The 25,578-nt window shown below is 35.6% G+C and overlaps 4 pseudogenes; 2 read left to right on the forward strand and 2 right to left on the reverse strand.

Annotated features, from left to right (window-relative positions):
• Window positions 1-359: 359 nt before the first annotated feature.
• On the reverse strand, window positions 360-6,095 carry LOC120213973 (annotated as a pseudogene).
• Window positions 6,096-7,806: 1,711 nt separating this feature from the next.
• Window positions 7,807-9,763, forward strand: LOC120213931 (annotated as a pseudogene).
• Window positions 9,764-14,310: 4,547 nt separating this feature from the next.
• On the forward strand, window positions 14,311-19,482 carry LOC120213972 (annotated as a pseudogene).
• Window positions 19,483-19,869: 387 nt separating this feature from the next.
• On the reverse strand, window positions 19,870-20,833 carry LOC120213932 (annotated as a pseudogene).
• Window positions 20,834-25,578: the final 4,745 nt, after the last annotated feature.

Raw genomic sequence — 25,578 nt, forward strand, 5'->3', positions numbered from 1 at the left:
TGAGTGTGTTTGGATTAGATAGAAATACATGTAAAATGTGACTGTAGTCATTTTCTAAAATCTTATTGTCTAACATGAATCAGTTATGTTTATAGCCTAGTTATAAGCCGCTGGTGAATATATAAAAGAAAACTGCAGTTCACTGCAAATTGGCGTTTTATTGGTTTATGTTGAAAGAAGACGATGACCAGTGAAACATAAATGCAACTAAAAAAAACTTTATAAACCAAGATTCCCCAGCCTTGATCTTACAAAGCAGGATAGCTGCGAAGCTGTCTCAAAAATGCTGTTGCTAGTAACTGCAGAGATCTGGTTCCAAGTAACATGACCGCATATAGACAGAGAAGCAAATTCAGGAGTAGATAAACTAGTCAGGATTTTCATTGCACCGAAAAGCAGGCTCAGCCGTTACTCGTCCATAACTGAATGAGATTGTCTCTGTGTGGGGCTTACACTCCCACCGCGGTTTATTTTGAGTGCATCTAAAGCTTTTTGTATCTCCATGGACATTGCACTGTCCACACTCCCTGAAGATAGCTTCTTGTGCGCTTTCTGCAAATGAAGCTTGAGTGAGCTGCTGCTCAACCCAGCATTCTTCCCACAAATAGGACAAACTTTCATCATTGGTTTTCGTTGGTGCCATTCCATTGAAACCTTTCCATGCAGTTTCCGATCAAGATCCAATAATATCCTTGCAAACCCATCATTTGGTTGGGCTCGGCGGTGAGCTCGCTTCAGGGAATTCCATGCTTCTAATAAAGTTGAGTTCCTGCCCACAATAGATTTCATTCAATTGGAAAAAAGGTTCCAGTGAAACCTCCGGTTTACCGATACTGAAGGTTCTTTAGCAGCGATATATCCTTCTATGTACCTATAAATTCTGGAAAATACAAAGCATGAAATATTCTTACTTCCGAAGCATCAGGTATGCAATCACCACTGTGGCACTCCTACTTTTCCCTTCAAAGCAATGAACTAAGACTCTTCCACCTATTTGTTCAACATGATCAATAAAATCACAAACTTCTTCAAAGATACTACTGATGTTTGAATCTTCATTGTCGTGTATCTGTTCCAATAAGGCACATCATATATGTTATGAAAGAAGTTCCTTTCAGGTAGCAGAAAACTAAGACACGGAATCAGAAAGTTCTACATTCAACACTTCAATAGAAATGAGTCTAGGATGTGTAAAGATGCAAAATGGCCCGTTACCACTTTCCATTGTCAACTGCGGTTATATCCACCACTAATATTATCGTTCTATAGTTTTTGATTCATGTATATTTGAACTCAAGGCCCAGTTATTTCAGTTTACGACATCTAGCAGAGAAAATAAGCAAAAGTTAAGACGGGATCTCATCCAGATGCATCAAACAAACCACACTTTCTTCATTTAGAACCAAACTAACAAAGAAGTAGAAGGAAATAAAGGTACATACGGAAAAGTTTTTGTACTCGAATAGGTCATGGTATTGAGAATCTGCTTGGCCAATTTCATTGGAGCACAGACACAATACATGAGTAATTCCAAAATGCTGCAGTGTATAAGCAGATCTAGCGGCCAGTGCCCCACCAATGAACAAGCTACTAGTAATTAAAGATGGCTTCTCCGTATTAGCAGCCTCAGATATCAATCCTATCCTCTCAAGAATATGCTCAAGCCTAACCTGTATGTTATAATAGCCAAAAAGACAATTAGCATATGGAGATGCTACCACAAACACTGAAGTAAAGATTTCTACCAAGTGCGTAGAAAGAAGACCAAGAAGTTGAATGAGGGTATTACCTTCAATTCATAAGCATCGAAAACACTGTTATTATCACTACCCTCAAAGAAACCCGTATTGAAATTGTTCTCTTGGCAGAGTTTAACAGCATCACTTTTAAGCATTTCATTCCACTGCTCCAAATCTTTGCTTGATTCAGCATCAACCTAAGTGCAAAATAGTATTTTAGGATGAAGCATTACAAAGACATGTTTAACCTGGGACAAAAGTTAAATATATTTTACATGATTGTCTCGGAGTGAAAACTTACTAATAACACCGAGATATAAAATATGATTATACACCAAGCAACATTTCACGTGAGACTGTATCGGTCCTCCCGGACAGGAAACTTTCTAACACTGACCTATAAAATATAATAAACCACATAGTGGCAAGCCCACTATCTAAAATATTTAAAAGAATGTACTCCTTGCATGATGTCATGTCATACTAAATGCATAAGCACAAAGAGTCAGCATTAAGCTTGTCAGCACGAATCAAGCGGCCTCCGTGGTAAAGAAATTGTTGTTATTCCTATGTGGACCTGGGTTGGAGCACTATAGATGCAAATTCAATGTCCTCTCAAAGCAGTTTGGTGACATGAATCAAAGTTATTGTTTTATCCATCTCATATTTCTCTACATGAGTGGTTGGTATATAAGACTCAACCCACACACTTACTCTTGTCAAGATGACACTTTAATGGAGAAAAATCTTTCAATAGCCTCCATAAGTTATTAATTTCTATTTTCCTTCCCAAATCATGTCTTCTAAAATTACCTGAAAAGTATAACTAACCTTGGCAAACTTATTGAAGTCTCGAAGCTTGGCAGTCAAACGTAAGCTTCTAAGTGGCTCTCCATTACCTTTGTAGAATTTTCCATGCCAACCTTCACGTGACGAAGGAGAATTGAAGTCCATGTTTTCTTTGTGCCCTGACGATAATGTTTTGGGAACTGATCTCTGTGACTCTGAATCACTGCAGTCTGGTTGGTTATCGCTAAAGACCCGCTCCTTAGTTGGGGTAGATGGGAAATAAACACCTCCAAGGAAAGGAGGATGCAGTGGTGGTTCAGGAACTGCATAATCCTCCTTCTCTAAGTCCCCCGATGTCTTATTTATAATACTAAAAAATTGGCGCAACAAACTATCTAGCTTTTGATGAAGTGTAAGAAGGAATATATGGAATCCCTGCAGATCCATTAAAGCTGCACGGAATCCGCTACGAAATTCCTGAATAACCGAGGTTGATTCCATCCCCCGTGTATCAGCCCTTTCAGTACCTTCTGGTGGCGGAGATCCTAATTTCCCACATGTTATGTCATGTAACAAGTTGGAGGAGTAACTGGAACTGTTGAGAAGTAACTCAACCAATTTAGGATAAATTACTTGATCTTTTGCACGTTTTCCTATAGGTGGTCGGCGTGGTACGCCAGAGTCTATAGCCACAATGTTGGAATCAGAATGGAGCGATTCATTGAATGATGAACCTACTAGGCTCATGTCACTAGATCTTGGTGATTCTATAATATCAGAAAGATCGGACCTCCGAGATACTGTTCCTTGACTATGAGTGCTTAATCTGCTGTCAACTGAAGATGCCCTTCGTTCCTTTTGAATAGCTCTCATCACCCTTGGATGGAATCGTTTCATTGCAGAGTCAAAGGCTTCATTCAAAGACCCAATATTTGTTGAGCTTATTTTGTCTGTTAACAACAAATTTGCAGGATTACCACGCCATCTTAGTTGACGGCAAGGAAGCCTATCTTCGTTTCTGATCACAAGGTCCAACAACAAGACCCTACCCAGAGCTTCTGCAGTTCTTTCAGCAGTCTCCTTTGAATCAAATGCACTGGAACTTTCCAACAAAGGAGATCCATGAACATAACTGCAAAAGACATGGTTCTTCATGTTCAAAATGATGCCAAAAGAATGCAACTATTTCCTTGGATGTCAAGCTTTCCTCTCTAATTGCTCTCAACTTTTATCTAAACTACTTTGTGCATAAAAATTATATGAATACTATTTGCTGTAGGAATATGATACCATTGCAGCAATCAAGAACAACTTGCTCCTTCCATGGAGAGATATTGCTTCATATAAGGATATTCAGAGCCCAAACTTCAGACTTCTAAGGTTCAGTTTCGCACCAATCCGTGGAATCATATGGGTATAACCACAACTCAGCTGATTCAATGGCCATTGAAGTCTAAAAAAATCAGATTTTATTCTCACCTCATCAGAAAAAGGCATCGGCTAAGTTCTAGTGCCTCCAAAAGCTCTGAACATGTGATTTCACCTATTTCATCTCCTTCTCGGGTTGCTTTAACTCTTGCTTTTTGAGCAGCTTCCTTTATCTGGAGCCACTCTGGGCTAGAATTATGAATTACTCGAGCCTGTTCCAAAAGAAGTATTCATCAAAAGAAGAGTTACAGAAAGAAATGGAGGGGCGGGGGGACATAAAACTCAATGCTGACAGTGTATTGACGATTGGAATTATAGCCAAAACAAAAGTGGTAGAATCACAGAACAGCTGGAGAATAAAGGTAGAACCTGAGGTGTACGGATTCCTAGCCACTTTGCAAACTCATAACCTAGGCGTTCTGATTGCGTGGCCATCCTTGAAGATGAAAACTTTATAACAGCTGCTGCTTCCTTTGGAGAATTATCATCAAATATAGGGTGGTTGAATAATACAAAGAAAACAACTCCTCCAGAATTTACGGTAACCTATATGCAGAAAACTGAAGATAAAATGAGGCGGCAGATGAGAATATAACTAATTAGGAAGTGATTAACTATTGGTCAAGGAAAGCCTCATTCTTGCTACATGAACGCACATCTAGAGTTTTGAACTCATAAAATATATATGGAAATTATAATACATACTGTAGCAGTTTAAAACCATCATTTTTATGTATATTTACTCTTGTTGGCATCTGAAAACTAATCATACCACTTCATAAGTTAATCCATTTAAACACATCACATTTGAAGTTAGATGCATCCCAGTCCATGTAAAAACAGACCCGATTAGCTAATAAAGAATAATAACAATAAGGGAAAAATATTAAAAGTTCCTTTGATATTAGTAATTTTTCCACCAAATTCTGGATTGCTAACACAAAGTTGAAGAAAGGTGTCATTCCACCTATAATGGTTAGGATGTATCACAGACCTCCTGGGCCTTATTCTGTTCGTCCTCCAATTGTTCAGCACTACTACTATGTTCTGTATGGTGAAGTGAAGCTAGCAAGTCCCAGGAAAAAGAGCTTGACTCGATGTCCAATACATCTGCTTGACCTAGTCTTTCCCACAAACTGGTTTCTGAAGATTGCTCAACAGAGAGAACACACAGTGAATCAAGGGATGTTTCTTCTGCACTGAACAATGATAACAGTGAGAAATAATAAGGAAAAATCTCATCTATTATGATTTGACCCATCAATTACTTCTGATATAAACTAATTCTATTCAAATGTGGGATGGCCAATCATTGCTTATATAACCTATGAAATAGTCCTCCAATGGCTTCAATCGCCTCTAGAGGATACAGTATACGTAAAATCATGGTATCATTAACTTTAAGAACCGCTTGTAACATTAATAACAACTTAGTAAGACCTAAGCCCCATTATTTACTCCATAATAATGAGGGCAATGATAAGCAGAAGAATATACATCAATTCATAAATTGGCACCAAAATCATCTCTGATGATAAAGAATCGAAGTACTAAATGGCTTACCAAGAAGGCATAGTGTCGAGCCTGTTGGGACGGTAAGGGAAACCAGAGGATCGATATCTCTCGCTCCGTTTACGAACCAGTTCCAACCATTGGCTGAACCGATAAGCCGGACCTGCTGTTATATCTCCCAACATATACAATACCTGCATTATTATTTACTTTTCTTTAGAACACCCCTGTTTCGCATTGCAAACAAATAAGAAAAAAACCTCATTTTTACCCGGGAAGTAACAGTTAAGGGCAATGGGGTGTCAGGTTCCTAAGATCCGAGGTCCAATTATCGAGTGATATCCTACACAAGAAACATTTTTAAAAAAATTCTTATATTATTGAGTTAATATAGAAAAACAATGATTTGGGTTGAAAGAAAAGAAAAAGGAACTTTTGTTTTTACCTGGAGACGTAGAGGGTTGATGATTGCAGCAGCGGGGCTTTCTTTTTGGTGTGCCATTCTTTTTTTAGGGGGTGTTAGTTTTGAAAAATAAAATAAAATTGGTGGCCACCGAAGCCCAAGGCTACAGCTGAGTAGTCAAATTAGAGAAAGATGGGGGGAAAGAGGGATATAGCTTATAGGTAGTTTTGAAAAATAAAACTGATCTTTTTCTTCTGTGGGGGATTTGGTTTATTCTCTAAAGCGGGCGACTTTAGTAGTTAGCAAGCTAATAAAGGTAGAAAAAGTGGATGGAGAGTGGGAGCTTCATTCATCATCATTCATTGTTTTCTCTCTGCAACCATGGTGGCATTGAAGTTCTAATAGTTAGTTTCCAGGTCACGTTTAGCCGGTTTCCTTGATTGCCATTGTAGGTCAAGCAAAAGGTTAAAACAACGGAGACTTGGAAGCTAATAATGATAAATGCCGATATCAGAACATCCAATTTAGCAGGGGGGAAAAACAATCAAGGCATTTGACATCACTTGCAAAAGTTTTTATCAATTACAATCCCATCTAATTTGAACTCATCTTGGATATGGAGGAACATCATTCACTCTCTTACAACAGATGAGCCGACTAGTGGCGGTTGATTGGCTGAAGAATCTGACAAAGATGCCAGATAGTTGTCCAGCCTTCCATGGACTTGGAGTCGGTTAGGCGTCAGGACATTCGCATATTCTCAAATATATAAACAATGAGGCAGATAAGCTTGCCAAGTCGGGTGCTACTACAAGTTCTAATCTATGAAAGCTTTGTTTAATGATCCTTGCCTAATTGTACTGCTTCTTATGTAGCTACGTGTGTGTAGTTTTTAACATTGTTGGAACGGCGTGTATAAGCAGTGGTTTTTCCTTGCAAGTGGCCGTTCCTGGTTCAGGAAAAACCCATGATTGACCACTTCTGCAAAGGCGTGCAAGTGTTTGAGGAAAAATAGGGGGATTTGTCAGGATCATAATCAGCCAGCATTTTGGCATTGGGTCCGACACATGAAAGATCCGGACTCTTATTCCCGGTTCATATGGAATAGAAATTGGTAACCCAACTGAGATTCCTTATGGGTTTGAGGAGAAACGGATACAGGAAAGATCTGTATAATTGTACAAACGATGAGTTTGGAAGACCTTTTAGGCCAGAATACAAAGGGGGTTGCATTGTTGCTATGGTGGCACACAATGCAGGTGAGGGTTCCATGGCATCAGAAGAACATTGTATCTTATTACCGACACTGTGAAGTGGGTTGATATGGATTGCACCGTTTTGCCTGTTAAAGTTTATATGTTCTTGGTAAATGATTAATATTTTGAGATATCTCAAGTCATTGAGTGTCTTTGATTCTGGTGGAATATGATGTCGAATCTTGCCATGCTACTGGATTGGTTGATGATGGCTGCATTGACACCAGAAGGTTAAGCATTGACATGTCATTTGAAGGTTATGGTATATATGATTATGTAGGGGGATATGGTTCTGCTCTATACGGAGAGGTACTTAAATGTCTTCAAAATTCTTGATGCAGCTTCCATCCCTAATTTTACATAATATATATGGATGTTTCATTTCTTTCCAAACTTTTATGATGTTTGATGTAGGGAATTCAGGATGGCCAACTTCTGTGTTCTTCGATACCGATTTATGGGGATAGGGAGGAAGCAGGAAGTGAAAATGGTTACATTGTAGGAACGGCCGCTTGCTATCCTGAACCAGGAACTTATCGGAGGGGGAGACTCTGCTCATGGGATATAATTACAGTACATCAGCCATCATACAGGAGTCATAGAGATTTTCAACATTTTGGTCGCGGACCGATTGCCCGAGCCAATGCTCGACCTACACACTGGTTTTCTTAGATTGATGATGATAATGAGGCGTTACTCTTTTCTTCCCCTTTTAGCATTTGCTTTGTTGCAGCTTCTTGCTTCGTTGCAGCTTCTTGCTTCGTTGCTGCTGCTGATGTGGTGATTTGAACTGTTTTTATCTCCAACTGTTAGAATATTTGAATCTTTGAAATTGAAAGTGGTATTTTTTTTTTCATTTGAATTTGTTTATAGGTGTTTTATGATTCATTTGAAGGGTCATTTGATGGGCGATGGATCGAATCCGACACAGATGATTATAAAGGTAGTATTTAAAAAAAAATACTTTTTACTTTTGAATTCATCAGTAAAATCATTTATGATGGCTTTTGTTTTGTATTGTATGTTTACTAGCAATTGCTTTGCTTGCATTGTTATGCCTAAGATTAGAATATCGAAGATCTTATGTTTGCTCTATCATTGTCAATCAAGTTTGATGAATTTTAAGGATTTTTGCCACCTAGTTGTATTTTTCTAATGTCAAATCGTCTGCCCTACAATTGCAGTGGTGTAATTTTTTCATTTGGTGTATCTCATCGAGCACATGAATCCACAGTTTACTTGAAATTGAATTTGTATTTTAAGATGCTGAAGTATACTGATTTGGTTGGTATTTGGGATTGCAGGTGCATGGAAGCATTCAAAGAGCCAGGGGCATGATGACTATGGTCTTCTGATGAGTGAAAAGGCGAGGAAGTATACAATAATGAAAGAGCTTGATGAAGCTGTGAGTCTCAAAGATGGAACCTCTGTGCTTTAGTTTGAGACTCGCTTACAGAATGGGATCGAATGTGGTGGTGCATATCTGAAATATCTTCGTCCTCAACATGCTGGGTGAAAGCCTATGGGTTTTGACAACGAATCCCCTTACTCTATCATGTTTGGAGTTTGGACCGGACAAGTGTGGGGCCACAAACAAGGTGAACTTCATCTTGAAGCATAAGAATCCTAAAAGTGGGGAATACATTGAACACCATCTTAAATACCCGCCATTTGTCCCATCTGACAAGCTTACTCATGTCTACACTGCCATTTTGAAGCCTGACAATGAGGTTAGAATTCTTGTTGATGGTGAGGAAAAGAAGAAAGCAAACTTCCTATCAGCTGAAGATTTTGAGCCTCCACTTTTCCCTTCCAAGGCAATTCCATACAGATGATAAGAAACCTGAGCATTGGGATGAGAGAGTTAAGATTCCTGATCCAAATGCTGTGAAACCAGATGATTAATTGGGATGAGGCTGCACCCATGGAAATTGAAGATGAGGAGGCTGCGAAACCCGAAGGATGGTTAGATGATGAACCCAAGGAGTTCAATGATCCTGAGGCAATTAAGCCTGAAGATTGGGATGATGAAGATTGAAGAAGATGGTGAGTGGGAAACCCCAAAAATTGATAACCCGAAGTGTGAAACACCTCCTGGTTGTGGCGAATGGAAGAGGCCAATGAATGGTCTCCTCCGCTAATTGACAATCCCAATTAGCAAATACGAACTACAAATTCTTGTGAGTTATCCCCTTAATACTGTGATCTTTCGTATGCTAATTAGCAATTCATCCTAGGATTTTGTCTGAAAGTCTCTCTTTTAGGATCTCTTTGAGAATGCTGAGAAACAACCAAACCTCACCATTGCTGTCTTGGTCTCTTTTGTGGTGCTTATCCTCACGGTTTTCTTCAAGCTTGTTTTTGTTGGGACGAAGCAAGTATGAAGATCTGAATCCTTCTTTTCTGGTCTATTCTATATATACTTTACGTTTGTGTTTTAATGTTACTCCATTGGTTTAACTGTCTGTTTGCAGTCAAGAGTAGAGAAGAAACCAGAGGTTGCGGAAACAACAAATGGTGAGGGAAGCAGTGGGGAAAAGGCTGAAGAGGCAGAGAAAGAAGCTGCTTCTGATGGTCCCCATCGAAGACAGCGTGACAATTAAGGTGAAGTTTGGTTCGTTGGAATATTTACGAGAGAATTGAAATATGTAAAAGAATTACTGTTAGGAATTAGAATTCAATTTCATATTTTGTTTAATTGATAGGAAATGAAATTAGAATCCAATTCCATATTATGTTTGGTTCGCAGACATATTAAACGAATTTGATTTCAGTAATGTAAAATAATAAAATTGTCCTTCTTATTTTTTTGTTTTATTTTAATTTATTTTACAACTTACATATAGTAATATATTATAAAAAATTAAAAAATATTAAATTTTCATTTTATTAATTGATTATTCATTTTAATAAATTATAAAAATCATGCTAACAAACATCATAAGTTAAAATCATCGCAATCAAAATATGTTAATAAGTTATCAAAAGATAAAGTAATATTTCGATATATTTCAATCCGAGTATGTTAATTAGTTACCAAAAAATATACCAAAAACTATTTTTATTTAATATATGAATTAGAAATTCGACCCGACACGACATAAAATAATAAAAAAAATTATTTTTATTCAATAAAATTATTAACTTAATTGAAAAAAATTATATATAGAGGGATATTATTGTAATTATTCCTAAATATATAAGGTAAAATTATATATTTTTTCGGGTTGGTCTGATTTTTTTCACCCTAAACCCGAACCCGACCCGACCCGACCCGAACAAAATAAAGTTTCACCCGACCCGAAATAATAAAAAATTATTTTTATTCAATAAAAACAGTGACTTAATTGAAAAAATATATATATAGGGGTATTATTGTAATTATTTCTAAATATATAAGGTAAAATTATATATATTTTCGGGTCGGGTATTTTTCACCCTAAACCCGAACTCGACTCGACCCGAATATCACACTTAAAAAAACCGACCCGACCCGACTAAAATAAAGTTTCACCCGACCCGACCCGACCCGAAATAATAAAAAAATATTTTTATTCAATATATGAATAAGTTACCAAAAGATTAATGAGAGTAGTATGGTTAAATTTCAATTCCCTCCAACAAGGGAATTGAATTCTATCAATTCTTGGATGAAATTCACTTTCCCTCATTTGACGGAAAGTTGAAGCCATGAGGGATTTCAATTCCCTTGAAAAACTTGAACCAAACATTGGGAAGTGGTGAAATTGAATTCCAATTCCCCCAATTCCAAGGGATTCCATCCAACCAAACGCCACCTAGGGATGGGCATGGGTCGGGTTGGGTCGGGTTTTTGGTCCACCCGACCTGACCCAAAAACAAGAGTCTCCACCCGAGACCCGACCCGACCAAAACAAGAGTTCACCCGACTCAAACCCGACCCGATATATAACTTAGAAATTCAAACCGACCCGATATATAACTTAGAAATTCAAACCGACTCGAAATAATAAAAAATATTATTTTTATTCAATAAAAACAGTGACTTAATTGAAAAATATATATATAGAGAGGAATATTATTATAATTATTCCTAAATATATAAGGTAAAATTATATATTTTTTTGGGTCAAGTCAGGTCGAATATTTTTCACTCTAAACCTGAATTCAACCCAAACATACTTAAAAAATTCGACCCGACCCGACCGTCTCCAAATTTTTTCGTAATAGTATCCGACTTTCGTAAGCAATCATTTGCTTATAAAAAATTAAGCGTATCATAAATTTATAAATGCACATTATCCAAAAAGATTATAAATAATAATATTATTATCTATATTATTTCAATTAGTAAAAAGTAAATATTTGGTAAAAATGAATTTTGAAATAAATTTAAATTAATTTTAAATTTATACAGTGCGCGAAATATTTATCTCAATAAAAAAACCTGTTTGGTGTTTTACATTTTTCAATAAAAAGAATAAAACACGATACATGTTTTTATATATATATATATACCAAAAGAGATTACCTGCAAAATTGGGTTTGAAAGACAGGCTTCGTATCGTCAAATTCAATCTGGAATAGTTGATCATTAAGTCGGATAAATGATTAAAAGTAAGAAAATAAATGTTCACCTACGTTATAAACGTTGTCACCTTAAGTGTTTCAGTCGTAATAACTATTAAAAATTCCACTAAGTTACATGTGTTATAATCTGATAATTTTGAAAATTTTATTTTAAAATTTTAAAAATATTTTATTTTATTTTCTAAAATAACAAAATAAATTCAAATTCCCTAAATCTCTAATTCCCTAAATCTCTAATTCCACCCAATTAGTTGACCGAAATCATCCTCGACGAATCTAATGTTGACGGGAAAACGACATCGACATGGGTGACCGAACAACCAACACCCAGATCGACGACAAAGGGTGAGAAACGATGACAAAGGGCAACGTCGTCGCTTCATTTTCTTCTCCTTTGCGTTTCTCTTTCGTCACAACTTCATCCACCATCGTACCATCACCCACTGACCGTCATTGTCTCGTCGTCGAAGCTCACCCATCAATCGTCAGATTTTACTTTCACCCAACCTTTGCCGCCAGTCTAATAGGAAATTAGATTTTTGAGATTTAGGAATTATATTTTTTTATAAATTGTGGTGTATTTTATGTAAAATAGAAAAAAATTATGATTTTAAATAAAAAATTAAAATTTATCAAAATATAACGCGTGTCACTTAACGAACTTTTTGAAGGATATTTCAAAAAAAATTAGACATATTTCAAAAAAAATTTATAATTTAAACATTATTTTTCAATTAAGCCTAAAAAAATGTCACCTATCAATGTCATACTGTAAGGGCTCAATATCTACTGTGTTAATTATGTATTCTCTTTTGAATACGTTTAAAACCTGAAACTCGTGAAAAAGTTATGGTTTTCAGAATCGAATCGGTTAGCGAATTAGTTATGTTACTAGTTTATTGGTTTAAACGGTTGAATCGGTCTGACCGATCAGAAAAATTGGACGACGTCATAATTATTTAAAAAATTAAATAAAAATACCAAAAATATTTAATAAAAAATAATTTTTTATAACACAAGTCATATTCAAAGCAAGTCATAACATATATAAATTAAAAACCATAAAATCAAGTGAAACAAAATGATTCAAATTAACTACAACATAATATTTAAGGTAAAATATATTAAATAATAAATATAATTATATAACTATAATTAAAAAATAAATTTGGAGCTAAAAAATCATAACAAAATGATATTGTTTGGTTTAATTTTTTTTTAAAAACAGTCCCACATGGCTAAGAAACATAGAAGAGCATCCCAAAAGTCTAAAGAATAAAAATATGAGAACAAAACAATTCCACATTGCTAAGAAACATAGAAGAGCATCACAACTAACTTCTATAAATAATAGAGGTAATTTGAAATTCAAAATCATGGAGCCTTTTGGTGAGCATTGAGTGAACTATTCTTTCACTTCAATTAAGCTCGAATTTTAGGCTTCAATTGAGCTTCTAAATTTTTTTTTTAGTTCTAACCTTTTTGAGTTCAAGTTTCAATATTATATTTCGACTTCGAGTTGAATTTGATAATTTTTAACTTGTGAGTTTGAGTAGAGTTGAGCTTACTTTTAAAGTTTTCAAGTTCGAGTCGAGTTCAGCAATACTCGAGTTCGACTTGGCTCGTTTAACAAACGAAGTTTGGTTTAATTTTTTTTTAAAAAAAAAACAAAATTTTCAGTTTTTTCCGGTTTTCAGCCGGTCCGATTCGAATGGTTTAACAGTTCTGGCCGGTTCACTAATAACGGTTCAACCGATTTAGATCGGACTAGATAACGATTCTCGATTGAACCGACCGATCCGATTTTCAAAACAATGGAAAAAGTCGTAAAAATATGGAAAAAGAAGCAGTTCTTTACAAGTTACAAAGAGCATAGGCAATGAACTGGCTAAAAAGGTTGAACACGGTGGAGTTGAATTCATCCCTACAACTCTTGCCAAAGAGAGTGATAATTTCTTATCAAAGTTATGCGTATGGTACACGATTATGCAACAAAAGTTACAGGTGACTAATAACCTGCTGGAAAAAATATTATATTCTATTGCAACTGTTTGATTCTTCCACTTTCCTGGCATGTGTATGAAGTTTTCTCCACTTCTGCCACCTCATTGCAGAGGCTAAAAAAGTCTAATTTCGACGTTGCAGTTTCATATGGATTTCTTCTCATAGGCAGCTCAAAACTTGTGCGATTGAGACAGCGTTGATTTTTGACGATAGCAATTTCGTGGCTTCATACATTGCTTTGATCATTAAGTTCCAGGCCTCCGACCAAGACCAACCCCGTGGAAACCAAAACTTAAACGTGCATCTCTACCCAATCTGAACAGCGCCAAAAATGTTTTGGCAGTGTCAGGTAAGGACTTGGCAGTTTTGGGTTTTGGCTCCAAAGCCAAAGGAAGATTATTCTTTGCTTCTTATTGTACTTCCGTGCGCGACTCCTTCAAACATCTAAACCAAACACAAATGCTTGTAGTTTCAGATCAGGCTTTAGCAGAAAGTGAGACTTTTCTTCTTCTTCTTCTTCTTCAAAGTTTTGACCCTAAAATCTTTTTTTTTGTCACAACATAACAAAAAAGGCGGTGGCTTGACGTGTCATTCCTGCTCTTCTTTCCTTCCTCCGCCCGACAGCCTGAAGAGTACGATCCTTCAAATTCGATTGGACATCAGCTCAAAACTCTACCTATATTTTCTCCTTGTAACGAGGCTCCTAACTAAGAAAGAACTCCAACACAATTTTTTGTCCCAAAAACAGATCATGGAAGTTTTATGTTCTTCTTCTTTGCCGATTAACTTCCGCTCACGCTGCCTATTCTCTCATCCTTCATCGCCTTGGCGTTTCCCTTTCCATTTCCACCCAAATGACAACAATTCAATTTCTTCTTCTAGTTCTACATGTTTTGGCCTCTCGATTTCTCGTTGCAATAACTTTATTCAAGTTAAACGCTTTCATTCTCGTAGAAGAAGAATACCCTTTCAAATTTCTGCAGTTTTCGAGCGTTTTACAGAGCGAACTATCAAAGCCGTTATCATTTCTCAAAGAGAAGCTAAGTCCCTGGGCAATGATATGGTTTTCACCCAACATCTTTTGCTGGGTTTGATCGGTGAAGACCGCGACCCCAAAGGTTTTCTAGGGTCAGGCTTAAATTTTGATGAGGCTCGCGAGGCTGTTCGTAGCATTTGGCAGAGTAGTAATCATGATGGTTTGGGTAAACAAGTAGGGTCTAGTGTTCCTACCACGGACGTGCCGTTTTCTGCAAGCGCAAAACGGGTTTTTGAGGCTGCTGTGGAGTATTCGAGAAATATGGGTTACAATTTTATTTCACCAGAGCATATTGCTATTGGATTGTTCACCGTTGATGATGGAAGTGCTGAAAAGGTCCTTAAAAGGTGTCGTTTTTTTCCTTTCAATTAGCAATTTTGGTTCCTTTTTTTTCTGGCGGACATTTTTTTGTAGAACTTGAACCTTGTCGTCTGTTTTGGATTATCTGATTTATGAAGTTATTAGATGGTTGATTCAGAAGGTCGTCGAGGAAGCATTTGTATTAAGTGCTTTTACTTTTGCATTGTAATTGTAGGTGGAAATGCAAACAGGGACAAAAGCAGGGATGGAAAATAATGAACTAACTATAAAGTCCTTACAATTAAAAGAATTTAGCATTTGGCTTTATGTTAGATCCTTATTGTCATTGATTTTGCATGTAAACCATTAACTGAAATTTAACATTAAAGACAAGATATTTTCATTGGCATCTTCAACTGGGTGTGCAGTACTGATGCAAGTTTCATGCCATTAACTTTAGTGTTGAATGTTTTAGATTGGGAGCAAATGTAGATCTCTTGGCTGCTGCAGCAGTCACCAGACTGCAAGGAGAGCTTGCAAAAGATGGTAGGGAACCTCCATTGTCATCTAAAAAGATGCCTGAAAACTCCCTTTCTAGTAATGGAGCTGTTTTGCGGTCCCCCAAGAAAGCAAGAGGTAAGCATTTGATCTGTTCTTTTGCTTTATTAATATTCCTTTTAAAATAATAAATGCTAATGCTTTGTACGTCATATGTGATTGTAAGGGGAAAGTCCTTTGGATCAATTCTGTGTGGATCTTACAGCTCGTGCAAGTGAAGGACTCATTGATCCTGTTATTGGCAGGGAGAATGAAGTTCAAAGAACCATTCAGATACTTTGTCGCAAGAGCAAGAATAACCCTATTCTTCTTGGTGAAAGTGGAGTAGGTAAAACAGCCATTGCTGAAGGACTTGCAATCAGGATTGCTCAGGCAGAAATCCCGACATTGTTGTTGGTCTGTCTCTTCACCGGTCATGATGTTCTAGATAGTATAGCTAGCTTCTTTTTACTCCATCTATATGCCAGTGGTCATACTTCTCGTGATGTTGTATCTCAAATACTAATTACCTTTTGGCTTCTTTCTTTATGCAGAGTAAAAGAATAATGTCCTTGGACATAGGACTGCTGATGGCTGGTGCGAAGGAGAGGGGAGAACTAGAGGCACGTGTTACTGCTTTACTAAACGAGACAATAAAATCAGGTACCTCTTATGCTGAGTTACTTTTTGGAACTGAAGTATGAATTTTGCTGTTTCTCATACTTATGTACTTGTTCGGCAGGTGATGTCATTCTTTTTATCGATGAAGTCCATACGCTTGTTGGATCTGGTTCAGTTGACCGAGGAAATAAGGGATCTGGCCTTGATATTTCCAATCTTTTGAAGCCCGCACTTGGGAGGGGTGAATTACAGGTAACCGTTTCTCATATGGTCATTTATGCAGAAAACCTGAAATGCCAAAAACTTTGACATGTTCACTGCAGTCTCATGAAGATGACAGTTTGGGGAATTAAAAAAATTACTTCTTTGAATTAAATGGAAGCAAGCACCCTTGTTCAATGTAGTTTAGGCCAATTCTTTTCTTTCCTGCCAAGCTTTTGTTTAAACGGGTTGAAGTTGGCTACGTTAGATCCCTTTTGAAATTCTTCCACCTACTTGCTGTTAAGTTAAAAGGAGATTTTACTGGCAAAATGGTTTTTGGAGGGGGGTGTGAGAGAGAGAGAGAGAGAAAGGAGGAGTCAGATCATTAATGGGCAAATTTTGCTTTAAGAGAGGGAAGAAAGCGGGGAAAAGTCAAGTTCCAAACTGGGGGAGGTCCAGCTCATTGAATACTTTTTGATAGAGTCATAGTTTGTATAGGACCAATTCAGGAGCAACCTCAATATTTGAGCATAGATATTGTGTTTCTTCTTATTATTGTCATACCCTGATATATAAACCTTTGAGGAGCAAAGAGCATTAAGTTCTTTTCATGGCTTGCAGTGTATGGCATCAACTACCATTGTGGAATATAGGACCCAATTTGAAAAGGATAAAGCATTAGCACGGAGATTCCAGCCAGTGTGGATTAATGAACCAAGCCAGGTTGCTTTAGTACATTCGTTCTATCTGTAAATTGCTATATATTTCCCTCTTTTCTTATTTGGATTTTACGGGATCTCTTATAGGACGATGCAGTTGAGATACTGCTTGGTCTGCAGGAAAAATATGAGTCCCATCACCACTGCAGGTACACTCGAGAAGCAATAAATGCTGCTGTGTACTTGTCAGCAAGATACATTACTGACAGGCATCTTCCGGATAAAGCAATCGATCTCATTGATGAGGCTGGAAGTAGAGCTCGTATTGAGACATTTAGGAGGAAAAGAGAGCAAAAAACTGGCATTCTCTCGAAGGCACCTGCTGATTATTTGGGAAGAAATCAAAACTGTCCAGGCCATGCATGAAGTGGTGATAATCTTCTCTTTTGATATATGAATTATATATATATATATATATATATATATCATTTTCATTATATTTTGATAATTTACAGTTAACCTCCTTTTCCACTTCTGTTGACATTAGGTCTTGGCGAGTAGGTTAAAACATGATGATGGTGCTTCCGATGTGAATGATTCAAGTAAAGTCTGTTTAGAATCTCAATTGTCTTCTGCTTCAGATGATGATGAGTATGTTTTTATTTCTTTGTTGGAGTCATGTTCAATGATAAATCAATAAAGTTATTGATCCTTTAGTTTTTGTCTGGTATCTAATTTAAACTTGTGGTGATTCTTTCAGACCTATAACGGTGGGACCTGAAGAAATTGCAGCAGTTGCTTCAGTTTGGTCTGGGATCCCAGTGCAGCAGATCACTGCAGATGAAAGAATGCTTCTTGTTGGCCTTGAAGAGCAGCTGAAGAAAAGGGTTATTGGTCAGAATGAGGCTGTTGCTGCCATTTCTCGAGCTGTGAAAAGATCTCGTGTTGGCCTGAAGGATCCAGATAGACCTATTGCTGCAATGATCTTTTGTGGTCCAACTGGGGTTGGCAAAACTGAATTAACTAAAGCTTTAGCAGCATGCTATTTTGGTTCGGTGTGTCTTCATTTCGACTCTTTGAAATTAGATTTTTAGTAATTTGTTCTGGGGTATTTTAGGCATTCCTTTGTTTTCTGGGGTTGGATATTTAACATGGCTTCTAACACTTGCTTACTCTTTCTATGTTTTCCTGTCTTTCCTTTCCATTATTACAGGAGGATGCTATGCTGAGACTGGACATGAGTGAATATATGGAGCGGCATACAGTGAGTAAATTAATAGGATCGCCCCCCGGTTATGTTGGTTATGAAGAGGGGGGGAATGCTTACAGAAGCAATAAGAAGACGACCATTCACATTGTTATTACTTGATGAAATAGAGAAAGCCCATCCAGATATATTCAACATCCTTCTACAATTGTTTGAAGATGGTCACCTTACAGATTCACAGGTTTGTTTGTTGTGAAATGCACTTGCATGAGACGCCCATATTGACAAAAATAATAGAAGATGGTGCTTTTAGCACAAGAATTTGGAGATAAACAATCTCATTGGTTTGTGAATCAGGGTCGAAGAGTATCCTTCAAGAATGCATTGGTGGTGATGACTTCAAATGTGGGTTCTTCTGCCATTGCAAAAGGTAGACGTGGCTCTATTGGCTTCTTGCTTGAGGACAATGAATCAGCTTCATATGCTGGAATGAAGGCTTTGGTAATGGAAGAACTGAAGGCATATTTCCGTCCTGAGTTACTCAACAGGATTGATGAAGTAGTTGTATTCCAGTCTCTAGAAAAAACTCAGGTTTGCAACTTTCTGTTGATTCATTAAAAAAAAAAAAACCCTTCTTTCCTATCATGCTGCGCAAGGTTCTCGTATACTCATCTTAACCTGAGTTTCTATGTCTGAAATTAAGTGAAAAAATTACTGATATTTAGAATGAGTTAAGCGGTAATTCAAGGCTGCAAGGTGTGTTCATCTAGGATTATATTATACCAAAACACCATGGGTCACATCTATCCGATTTCTGTGCAGATGCTTGAGATAGTAAACCTGATGTTGCAAGAGGTGAAGGCCAGGCTCATGGCACTCGGAATTGGTTTAGAGGTGTCTGATTCAATCAAGGACCTCGTTTGTGAACGAGGTTATGACAAGACCTTTGGTGCACGGCCTCTTCGGAGGGCAGTTACTGCACTAATTGAGGATCCCGTGAGTGAAGCAATCCTGGCCGGAGAATACAAGCCTGGTGAAACAGTTTTTTTGGATATAGATGCTTCAGGAAACACCATCGTTTCAAATCGATCAGATCAGAAGATCATTGTGTCTGATGCTGCATCCATCTTCTAGTTACTTGTTCCTAGTACCATATCATTTCATCAGGTAGCCTTATATATGTATATAGTATAGGAGCTTTTGGTCCATTTAGACTTTAGAGTGTATTTTAATTTATTCAATTGTATATACTTAAAACCTAAACTTTTAAGTTAGCAAAAATAAACAATTGATTATATATATATATATATATATACCAGGTTCGAATATTTCAAGTTATCAAATACATTAATATTTGATTTGGGGGGTTAGTCTTATGATGTATGTAGATCAGAACCTATCTTGATATTTGATTTATGTAATAGATTAATAAGTTCTTTTTACATAGCATAATTTTTTAAGGGCTCATTCTGAGCTCGTGGTACATATACGCAAGCCAATATTCTGAGCTCACTCGCTGGGTTAAGTATTTCCAGTATGGTGGGATACTGAGCACTAGACACTCCTCTGTTCAGTAAAATGGAAACTACTGGGCTTATGATCAATGTGTTAACCACTAGTATTGTCAAAAGGAAATCGTGAGCATCTGCAGGCCACACCGGCTGTAACTAAACGGAAAAGAAAATCATCATTGAGGACTCAATTGCAACTTGCTTGTATACATACATGCATGCATGCATGCATAATAAACGTGAAAGAAAATGCAAATGCTATATGGAATTGAGGAAGAAACATACATTGGGATCTGGGGAATCCTATGTAGCCGAAGTAGGTGGGAAGAATGAAAGTATTTACAGCGTAAGTGAGTTTGTGCAACAAAGTCCGAGCTGTTTTGCCTTCTCTAGGGAACATGAGGCCGACCAGGAAACAACAGAAAATAGCTATGAAGCCAACCCACTCGGCATACAGAGATAGACTTGTAAGAAGGAACACAATAACCAAGATTTCTTTGATGGAAACAAATCTATTATTCCTGTTCCTTTTGTTGAAAAAGTGTGATATATACTTGTTCACAAAGATTACAACCACAGTAACGAGTAATAAGGATGGCTCCTCCAAATCTTCCAGAGTAGGAGAAAGCACCAAGTGTAATAACGATTGTTACACAGGACATTTCATTAACCAAGAAAGAATAAATTGCCATTCTCCCTAAATCAGGGGTGTCAAACTTGGTATCTGCAATCATCCTGATTACTATAGTAGAGGCTGAATTTGTGAACACTGTCAAGGTAAGAAGGTAAAATGCAAGGCGATCCTTAGCGACATCGAATACCTTGGTAAGTAACCAGAAGAAAGGTCCACCAAACATGCAGGCCAGGATTGAACCCCCTCCTGCAACTATGCTTACAATGTGTATATTTCATTTTAAGTAAGGGGCATCGGTTTCCAAGCCAATGGAGAACATAAATAGCATTCGACAAACGAATGAAAAGAATTGATAGTACTTTGCAGCAGAAGCCTGGATGAAAAAATCTTTAGCTTTTTCTACACGGAACAACAGTGAGGGGGCGATTAGTGTTTAAATTATAAATTATTTTATGATTAATTACTCATTGATTAGATAATTTTAGTTGCTAACTTGGGTCTTTTCATTCATTTTTGATGCATGACATTGAATTTTAGAAATTATGCTAAGAACAACGAAATCATGCATTTTTTTTTTCTGGATTTATGATCGGATTAGTGAGCATGACGCATCTGACGAGGCGATAAGTCAACATATTCTAGAAGGTTCAGTCAGCGCTTCTAGAATGACGAATGGATCTTCCATGTTTTTGAAATTCGAATTCAAGTTAAAATCATGTTTTTTAGGATTTTAGTTTAAATATTTCAGGAATTATCTTTTGTTTTTAGGAATTATATTTTCTTTGTTTTTAGGATTTTTAGAAGTCTATAAATACCTTTTGGGGGTAAGCCTAATGGAATCATCCTTTCTTTAGTTTAATAAAAAAACATTTTTCTTTTATTTTCGTTTTCTTTAATTTTCTTTCAAACCGAGAGTTAAAGCGATGACTCAATTCCAACGTGAGAATTGAAAAACACTTGAATAACTTCAGAATATTTCTTTCAATCTATACTCTTATTTTCAAAATCAAAACAATTTTCAAAATCAAAGATTGACTTTGGTCAAGATATTGTTGCGATTAAATGTGTGGAAGGAAAGATCGGCTTATTGAAAGCACATTCGATTTCTTGGAAACACACTTGGGAAGATTGTCTTGCTAAGAGGGAATTGAGATCGGAATTAGTAGTTATTGAAACAACAATCCGAGTCGGTCTTCACGAACTTAAACAGTGATTGATCTACGACAATTGATGTTGATCAGATCAATTTCTGAAGCCGGTATCAAAGATTGCATTGGGTATTCAGTATGCAAAGAAGAGTCACGAGGATTGTCCTTGTAGACAAAGTAGCCAACGTTAATTTTTTAGGGAAAATCTAATTCGATGATCCGAAGGAAATTGAGTCAAAGCAAAAGTCTAAGGTTGATTTTACTATATTGATTTTCCTTTTAAACTTTCTTTTTAATTTTTTTTAATATTCTTTAAAATCTTTTTATTTTTCTTTCTTCTATTTTATTTCTCTTTATCTATAAATATCCACTATTATTCAAATTCTACTTCATCTATTTCTTGGCTCAAAGATTAAACAAAGCACGAATAAATCAGATAGTTTCCTTAGTCTATGTTGGATCGACCTTTACTTCTTTTTTTACTACGTTAAATTTCTTTTATTTATTAATTGAGAAGAAGGAATTATTTTGACGCGAAAAATGACTGCGTCAAATTGGCGCCGTTACCGGGGACTAACGAAAGATTACTGATTTATTTCTTTGTTTTTAATTTATGATCAGGAAGTGGAGGAAGCATACATCTTAGAATCTGTAATCTGAATCAGGTCGTCAAGCTAACGACGTTAAAAATAACACTTTATGGGAGGAAACTCATTATTATTTTTATTTTTCGTTTGTTCAATTTTTATTTTTATTTTTTAATTTTAATTTTTTGATTTATTTTTCTTTGATTTTTTAGGTACCCATTATATTTCAATTTAATTTGATAAATTTATTTCTTTAATCAAATTGTGACACATTTCACCTTTTGTATAATGTAATTTAATTAATTTAATGATTTTTCAATCCAATTAAAAGGTGACATATGTCATCTTTTGAATTGAAGTGAAAATAAATGAAGATGAATTTTAACACCGAAGAGAATCCAACTTGGGACCCAAGGGTAACCTACACATGCCTTAACCACTAAACTAATTTTCACTCTTGTTATTAAGATAATACATATGTTATATAGCTTGTTCAAGTTTTGGAAGAAAAAAATAAAATAACTTAATTGGATTTGAACCCAAAATGAAATTAGTAACCAAGCAAGTCTTAACGAATGAGTTAAATTTAATATTTAGGAATCAATTATATATAAGTAAGAACTTACATCTAGGTCAATTGAGAATATGACAACACTTAAATTATTAAAATAAATCAAATTGATTATTTATAATTGATTTAAGATTTTAATATTTTTAAACTAAATTGTTTTCATATTTATTTTTTTAATGATTATATATAGATATATATTCATTAAAAAATAATCTAATATTAAAATTATAATCATAAGAAAAAATATTTAAGATTCAAATCATAAATTTATCTTTTTGACTTTAAATTGTGCTCGTGAGTTCAGTTATGTATAATCATTAATAAATAAAAATAAATAAATTTAGTTTAAAAATATTAAAATCTTAAATTAATTATAAATAATATATTAGATTTTTTAGCAATTTAAGTGTTATCACATTCTCAATTGGTCTAGATTTAAGTCACCACTTATCTATTTTTATTTATATCATTAATTATAATATATAATATATAAAAATAATATTTTAATTGATTCCTAAATATTAGATTTAACCTATTGGTTAAGGTTTTGTTTGGTTACTAACTGATTTTGGGTTCAAATGCAATTAAGTTATTTTAGTTTTAATTTTCTACCTAAACTTGAACAAGTTATATAACATATGTATTATCTTGATAACAACTGTGAGAATTGACTCGATGATTAATTCTAAAATCTAGGGGATTTAATCTATAAATTTAATACATGACTAGAATAAAAGATTTTAAAGTTAATGCTCAAATTAAGGCATTAGACTCAAATTACATTAAATGAAAATTCAAGGAAACAAATCATATATAAATAGTGACCAAAATAGAAGAAAACAAGACAAGATGCCAGTGCTGTGAACACGTAAGTTTACAAGGACTCGCGCCCTAATTATATCAATTTTGTTAACTGCGTAATCACTTCCGTTAAATATTAATGGCAGGTGACTATATTGAAACCATTTAAATAGTTTAGTGGTCATATTGACGTAAATTTGAAAATGGTGATCATTTTGCGACTCGGCCCTTAGTTATGTGGTTATTTATGTAGTTTACCCTTAAAGTTTTAAAACTTTTAGGTGATGTTTGATTCGTTAGAATGTTTATGAGGGAATTGGAATCTGTAAAGGATTTGAAATCTGTAGGAATTGGAATCCAATTCCATATTCTGTTTGGTTGGCAAGAAATGGAATTGGAATCTAATTTTATATTCTGTTTGGTTCTTAGACATGTAAATGAATTTGATTTCAGTAATGTAAAATGATATAATTGTCCTTCTTGTTTTTTGTTTTATTTTAGTTTATTTTACAACTTACATATAGTAATATATTATAAAAAATTAAAAATATTAAATTTTCATTTTATTGATTGATTATTCATTTCAATAAATTATAAAAATCATGCTAATAAACATTATAAGTTAAAATAATCGCAATCAAAATATATTAATAAGTTACCTAAAGATAGAGTAATATTTCGATACATTCCAATCGGAGTATGTTAATTAGTTACCAAAAAATATACCAAAAACTATTTTTATTCAATATATGAATTAGAAACTCGACCCGACACGACTCAAAATAATAATAAAATTATTTTTATTCAATAAAAAATTGACTTAATTGAAAAAATTATATATAGAGGGGTATTATTATAATTATTCCTAAATATATAAGGTAAAATTATATATTTTTTTTCGGGTCGGTCCGATTTTTTTCACCCTAAACCCGAACTCGACCCGACCTGACCCAAATATCACACTTAAAAAAACCCGACCCGACCTGACCCAAATATCACATTTAAAAAAACCCGACCCGACTCGACCCGAATATCACACTTAAAAAACCCGACCCGACCCGAACAAAATAAAGTTTCATCCGACCCGACCCGATATATGAATTAGAAATCCGACCAGACCTGAAATAATAAAAAATTATTTTTATTTAATAAAAACAGTGACTTAATCCGACCCGACCCGACCCGAATTATATATATTTTCGGGTCGGTCCGGTTTTTTTCACCCTAAACCCGAACCCGACCCGACCCGAACCGAATATCACACTTAAAAAAACCCGACCCGACTCAACCCGAATATCACATTTAAAAAACCCAACCCGACCCGAACAAAATAAAGTTTTATCCGACCTGACCCGAATATATGAATTAGAAATCCGACCCAACCCGACCCGAAATAATAAAAAAATATTTTTATTTAATAAAAATAGTGACTTAATCCGACCCGACCCGAATTATATATATTTTCGGGTCGGTCCGGTTTTTTTCACCCTAAACCCGAACCCGACCCGACTCGACCCGAATATCACACTTAAAAACCCGACCCGAACAAAATAAAGTTTCATCCGACCCGACCCGAATATATGAATTAGAAATCCAACCCGACCCGACCCAAAATAATAAAAAATTATTTTTATTTAATAAAAACAGTGACTTAATCCGACCCGACCTGAATTATATATGTTTTCGGGTCTGTCCGGTTTTTTTCACCCTATACCCGAACCCGACCCGAATATCACACTTAAAAAACCCGACTCGACCCGACCAAAATAAAGTTTCACCCGACCCGACCCGACACGAATATATGAATTAGAAACCCGACCCGACCCGAAATAATAAAATTTTTTTTTATTCAATATATGAATAAGTTACCAAAGGATTGATGAGGGTAGTATGGTCAAATTTCAATTTCCTCCTACAAGGAAATTGAATTCCATCAGGGATTTTAATTCTCTTGAAAAATTTGAACCAAACATGGAAAAGTGGTGAAATTGGATTCCAATTCTCACCAATTCCAAGGGATTCCATCGAACCAAACGCTATGTTACTTAACTACTGAGAATGCATT

Source organism: Hibiscus syriacus, unplaced genomic scaffold (genome assembly GCF_006381635.1).
Source record: "Hibiscus syriacus cultivar Baekdansim isolate YM2019G1 unplaced genomic scaffold, ASM638163v2 tig00110045_pilon, whole genome shotgun sequence".
Classification (NCBI taxonomy): Eukaryota; Viridiplantae; Streptophyta; class Magnoliopsida; order Malvales; family Malvaceae; genus Hibiscus; species Hibiscus syriacus.